The sequence below is a fragment of the Salvelinus sp. IW2-2015 genome, linkage group LG18 (assembly GCF_002910315.2).
Source record: "Salvelinus sp. IW2-2015 linkage group LG18, ASM291031v2, whole genome shotgun sequence".
In the NCBI taxonomy this organism is placed as follows: domain Eukaryota; kingdom Metazoa; phylum Chordata; class Actinopteri; order Salmoniformes; family Salmonidae; genus Salvelinus; species Salvelinus sp. IW2-2015.
Genome location: NC_036858.1, coordinates 35,098,621 through 35,105,284, shown reverse-complemented (window position 1 = coordinate 35,105,284; position 6,664 = coordinate 35,098,621).

The following is a 6,664-nucleotide window of genomic DNA, read 5'->3' as shown; positions in this document are numbered from 1 at the left end:
CCATCTAATGCGGCAGGGGTCATAACCTTTTACAATAGAGATGACATTCACATGTTGATCTCTCCTATATTTTGTGTGTCATCATAGTACTCTCAGATCATTGTTTTCATAAATAGATGAAGGAAAAATCTATGACATTTTAGATAATCAAATATTCAGTGGTGATTGTGTGGAAAACTAAAATGGACAGTTAGTGACATAATACAGTTATTTTGAAAATGTTATTCTTTATCCTTTATACCTAATTAAACCCTAAGCTGTACCCTACATCCCTTTGGAGATATGGGAGGACTTGACATGTACACTACCGGTCAAAAGTTTTAGAACCCCTACTCATTCAAGGATTTTTCTTTATTTTTACTCTTTTCTACATTGTAGAATAATAGTGAATACATCAAAACTATGAAATAACACATATGGAATCATGTAGTAACCAAAAAAGTGTTAAACAAAGGTAGTAAGGTAGTCACCTGGAATGCAATTAACAGGTGTGCCTTGTTATAAGTTAATTTGTGGAATTTCTTTGAAATCATGTAGTAACCAAAAAAAGTGTTAAACAAATCTAAATATATTTTATATTTGAGATTCTTCAAATAGCCACCCTTTGCCTTGATGACAGCTTTGCATACTCTTGGCATTCTCTCAACCAGCTTCACCTGGAATGCTTTTCCAACAGTCTTGAAGGTGTTCCCACATATGCTGAGCATTTGTGGCTGCTTTTTCTTCACTTTCCAGTCCGATTCATCCCAAACCATCTCAATTTGGTTGAGGTCGGGGGATTGTGGAGGCCAGGTCATCTGATGCAGCATTCCATCGCTCTCCTTCTTGGTAAAATATCCCTTACACAGCCTGGAGATGTGTTGGGTCATTGTCCTGTTGAAAAACAAATGATAGTCCCACTAAGCCCAAACCAGTTGGGATGGCGTATCGCTGCAGTATTCTGTGGTAGCCATGCTGGTTAAGTGTACATTTTATTCTAAATAAATCACAGACAGCGTCACCAGCAAAGCACCCCCACACCATAACACCTCCTTCTCCATGCTTTACAGTGTGAAATACACATGCAGAGATTATCCATTCACCCACATCGCGTCTCACAAAGACATGGTGGTTGGAACCAAAAATCTCAAATTTGGACTCTAGACCAAAGGACAAATTTCCACCAGTCTAATGTCCATTGCTCGTGTTTCTTGGCCCAAGCAAGTCTCTTCTTCTTATTGGTGTCCTTTAATAGTGGTTTCTTTGCAGCATTTCGACCATGAAGGCCTGATTCACACAGTCTCCCCTGAACAGTTGATGTTGAGATGTGCCTGTTACTTGAACTCTGTGAATAATTTATTTGGGCTCATGAGAGCCAGTTTCATCACAGCGCTTGATGGTTTTTGTGACAGCACTTGAAGAAACGTTCAAAGTTCATGAAATTTTCCGGATTGGCTGACCTTCATGTCTTAAAGTAATGATGGACTGTCGTTTTTCTTTACTTTTTCGAGCTGTTCTTAATATGGCCATAATATGGACTTGGTCTTTCACCAAATAGGGCTATCTTCTGTATATCACCCCTACCTTGTCACAACACAACTGATTGGATCAAACGCATTAAGAAGAAAATAAATTCCACAAATTAACTTATAACAAGGCACACCTGTTAATTGCATTCCAGGTGACTACCTCACTACCTTCGTTTAACACTTTTTTGGTTACTACATGATTCCATATGTGTTATTTTATAATTTTGATGTCTTCACTATTATTCTACAATGTAGAAAATAGTACAAATAAAGAAAAACCCTTGAATGAGTAGGTGTGTCTAAACCTTTTACTGATAGTGTAAGTAGTATCATAATGGCTTTATTAGCCCTACCAGTTTTACAAGTGGATAAACAGTACATCAGGAGTCCTGTGATATTGTACACAATCCATTAGACAATAAGGGGCAGTTTCTAAGACACAGATTAAGCCTGGTCCTTGACTAAAAAGCATGTTCAACAGAGAATTTCCATTGACAGTGCTTTTTAGTCCAGGACTAATATGACTGCAGCTCAGCATTCAGCACTATAGTACCCTCCAACCTCATTATTAAGCTTGCTGGTGCAGGTCTCAACCTCGCCCTGTGCGATTGGGTCCTGGACTTCCTGACGGGCCGCCCCCCAGATGGTGAAGGTAGGAAACAACATCTCCACTTCGCTGATCCTGAACACTGGGGCCCCACAAGGGTGCGTGCTCAGCCCCCTCCTGTACTCCCTGTTCACCCATGACGCCGTGGCGATGCATGCCTCCAACTCGATCATCAAGTTTGCAGACAACATAACAGTAGTAGGCTTGATCACCAACAACGACAAGACAGCCTATTGGGAGAAGGTGAGGGCACTCGGGGTGTGGTGTGAGGAAAACAACCTCTCACTCAACGTCAACAAAACAAAGGAGATAATAATGGACTTCAGGAAACAGCAGAGAGATCACCCCCCTATCCACATCGACAGGACAGCAGTGGAGAAGGTGGAACGTTTCAAGTTCCTCGGCATACACAACACGGACAACCTGAAATGGTCCACCTACACAGACAGTGTGGTGAAGAAGGCGCAACAGCTACAGCGCCTCTTCAACCTCAGGAGGCTGAAGAAATGTGGCTTGTCACCTAAAACCCTCACAAACTTCCACAGATGCACAATTGAGAGCATCCTGTTGGGCTTTATCCCCGCCTGGTACGGTAACTGCACCACCCACAACTGCAGGACTCTCCAGAGGGTGGTGCGGTCTGCACAACACATCACTGGGGGCAAACTACCTGCCCTCCAGGACTCCTACAGCACCCGATGTCATAGGAAGGCCAACAAGATCATCAAGGACAACAACCACCCGAGCCACTGCCTGTTCGCCCCTCTACCATCCAAAAGGCGAGGTCAGTCTCTCTGGGACCGAAAGACTGAAAAATAGCTTCTATCTCAAGGCCATCAGACTGTTAAACAGCCATCACTAACACAGAGAGGCTGCTGCCTACATACAGACTTGAAATCATTGGCCACTCTAACAAATGGATCACTAGTCACTTTAATAATGCCACTTTAATAATGATGTTTACATATCTTGCCCTACTCATCCCAGATGTATATACTGTCTTTTATACCATCTATTGCGTCTCGTCTATGCCGGTCGGTCATGGCCCATCCACATATTTATATGTACATATTCTTATTCCATCCCTTTACTTAGATTTGTGTGTATTAGGTAGTTATTGTGGAATCGTTAGATTACTTGTTAGATATTGCTGCACTGTCGGAACTAGAAGCACAAGCATTTCGCTACACTCGCAATAACATCTGCTAACCATGTGTATGTGACCAATACAATTTGATTTGATTTGACTAGGCTAAATCAATGTCTGGGAAACCAGCCCTAAGAGTACCTTAAAAACTCAATCTAAAACTTTGGGGCCTATTGCAACCATCGATAACCACCAGATTATCTCCAGCTGATCTCTTGTTAAACCATCAATACTAGCTAAATTAACTCGCATAGCAGTCACTTGTGCGCTTTGCACATGGGCCATGGTTATTTTCCCTTTATTGTCTGCGATCTGGCTACTGTAAATGTGTTAGTGAAATGTAATCTTATTTTAATTGAGTAGAGCCCAGATTCCAGATAATCACTGGTCAAACCCAAAATTATATAATGTATATGGAAGGAACTGTCCATAGCTGAAACTGGCATCTCTGTATCTGTTTTGTTTCAAGGTTGGAAGACCAATAGTAATGAAAATATATTTATTTTCTAAAGAATATTCTTTTACAACATAACTACTCAGGTGACTACATGGGTTGTGTCATGTCATAACGCTTTGAGCATTTGACTGTCATCTTTCTGTAGGATCCTAGGGGTAATTGGAAGGTTCTCCTCTTTATAAAAATCAGATGGGTGATTTATCTTGATCATGCTAAGTGGATCCCAGAGGGAGTGTGTGTGTGTGTGTGTGTGTGTCTGTGTCTGTGTGCAGAAGGAACGTTTCAGGTAAGAGGAATATGAGTTACAGGAATTGACTAGAAGCATTCAGGTGAGGCACTGCCTATCCCCACCAAAACCTGTAGTACTGTGCCTCAAATGGGAGCAAGAGGACAGATTGTACTTGAAATAGGTTGATTACCCTACATTATTGTTTGCTCTTTCATGGGACGAGAACAGTAGTGATGTAGTGATGAACATGACCCCACAACATCACCACTAATGAACAATTATCATGAAAGCACTACTACAGTCATAGCCTTTACTTGTGCAGAGCTTCTCACAAAATATTTCCTTGAGCAGGGCATTAAGTCACATGGACTCTTAATGAAAATGATCCCATGGCTGGCTGACCTTTTCTTCTCCACTGTCAGTGGTTTACTCCAGTGAGACTCTAGTACTGTACGCTGCTCCTGGAGATAAAGCCAGTGAGTAAGCCTACTGTTTGACATGAGACAAAAACAACATCAAAATGATTCAGAGCGCCAGCATGGCGCATTGATAGAGCTCTCGGCTGTTTTTCTCAAAGCACGGGAGGCTCTAGTCTAATGTTTGTTTTCTCCTCCACTCGTTCTCCTTTCCCCTCCCCTCTCCATCTCCCCCTTCCTCCTATTTGTGCGTTACATTTAAGAGAAGTGTGCTTGAGCGTGTCATGGAATTCTTCACAGGCTCTTTGGAGTGGCTTTGAGGAACAGAAGAAAGACCATGGTGAATAGGGCTGTGATTTACCTTTCCAGAGGCATGCTTCCAATTTAAAGAGCTGTCAAGGACACGCCACTGTTCAACTGATGAGAGGTAATTTTCAAGACTTTATTTCAGGGGAAACAAACAAAAGATTTGCTGTTAAAGACAACCGGTGACACCTGCAGTGCGCAGATGCTGTTTGAAGCTCAGGCTACTAAACCATATGTCCAAATCTCCAACACGCATACCATTCTCACATTGATTGCCAGAGCAGTGTGAAGAGAAATTGTTTTAAAAAATCCCCAGACACCCGTGTTTTTTACTGCTCTATAAATGTATACAAAGGAAGGTGTGTTCGTGCTTGGGGAGATAAGGGAGATGTTGACTTTCATTGTTGCAGTCTGAATTATGTCTGTTTGGAAGCCTATTGTAGCTTGTTCTTCTACTGTTGGAGGCCATGAAACATTACCTCATCAGTCCTGCAGGAAAGGGCTGAGCTTGGCTCTTTCAAAACAGAGTACCTTTCTTTGAAAGCAAGTCTGTGCACACTGGCAGATAGCTAGCAAGGTTGCATTGCCAAGGTTAAATGATACCAAACCACAACACCAAAAGCTGAGTGAGGCTACCATCTCCTATAACAAACCAGGGGCTGTGTGAATAACACAATCTACTGGTAAAATACAAAAGATGGTTTAAGTTAGAAGGAAAAATGTACGATGAAAACCAGTGCCCTAGAAACAATTGTACATTAATTAAATTATCAAAACATTTTGGAAAAGGTCATATTTTGCAATAAGAAATTTGAGACAAAAACAAACTGCCTCAAACTCACCTTTCAACATTTCAGGTGTTTCATTTGGATTGATTCCCAAAAATTCATTCAAACCCTGCTGTATGTACTCTGTAGCCCATAGGATTGGCACATACCATGTTGTGAAAGATTCTCCATGCGGTGCTTTACACTCAATGCATTTTCCAGAAGGCATTTCTCCCTCTACTTCACTGTGAGGTTTAAAGCATAGGATGAAAATTGCATAGTGGGGGCTAAATCACAGAAGCACATCCACCGTGTTATTCTCCTTCATTCTACACCATAATCCCTGTGTATCCAAGTTTGCTGTACAACAGTTTTGTCAGTCATTCCCAAAGGCAGAGTTCATTGTGGGAAAGGGATAGCAGGAAAGGAAAAGGTTTCTCAATGAGTCTCAATGTTGTGCAGTCTTCATATAAAACTGTTGAGATGTATTAATTTTATTTGGTTAGGAGACACCTAACACAACATACAGCCAGCCATGATTCACACTAAATCAAGCTGGATGTTGACTTTGGTAATTACATTGTTCTGATAGTAAAATGCAAAAGCCAATATAAGCAGTGGCATAAAGTACTTAAGTAAAAATACTTTAAAGTACTAATTAGGTAGGTATTTTTGGGTATCGGTACTTTATGATTTATATTTTTGACAACTTTAACTCCACTACATTCCTAAAGAAAATAATGTACTTTTTACTCCATACATTATCCCTGACACCCAAAAGTAGTTGTTACATTTTGAATGCTTAGCGGGACAGAAAAATGGTCCAATTCCCACACTTATCAAGAAAACATGCCTGGTCATCCCTACTGCCTCCGATCTGGCGGACTCACTAAACACAAATGCTTCCTTTGTAAATTATGTGTTGGAGTGTGCCGATGGCTATCCGTAAATAAATTTAAAAAAAACAAGGAAATCGTGCCATCTGGTTAAGGAATTTGAAATGATTTATACTTTTAATTTTGGTACTGTAGCAAATTTAAAACCAAATACTTTTAGACTTTCACTTGAGTCATTTTTTATATGAAGGTAGCTTTACTTTTTCTCAAGTATGACAACTGGGTACTTCCTCCACCACTGAATATAGGCTTATCTAGCTTATGGTAAGGAGGTTAGGAAGGCTCTACCCTCAGAGGGCTGACAGTTGTGGAAGGCCAAACTAGCAATGGA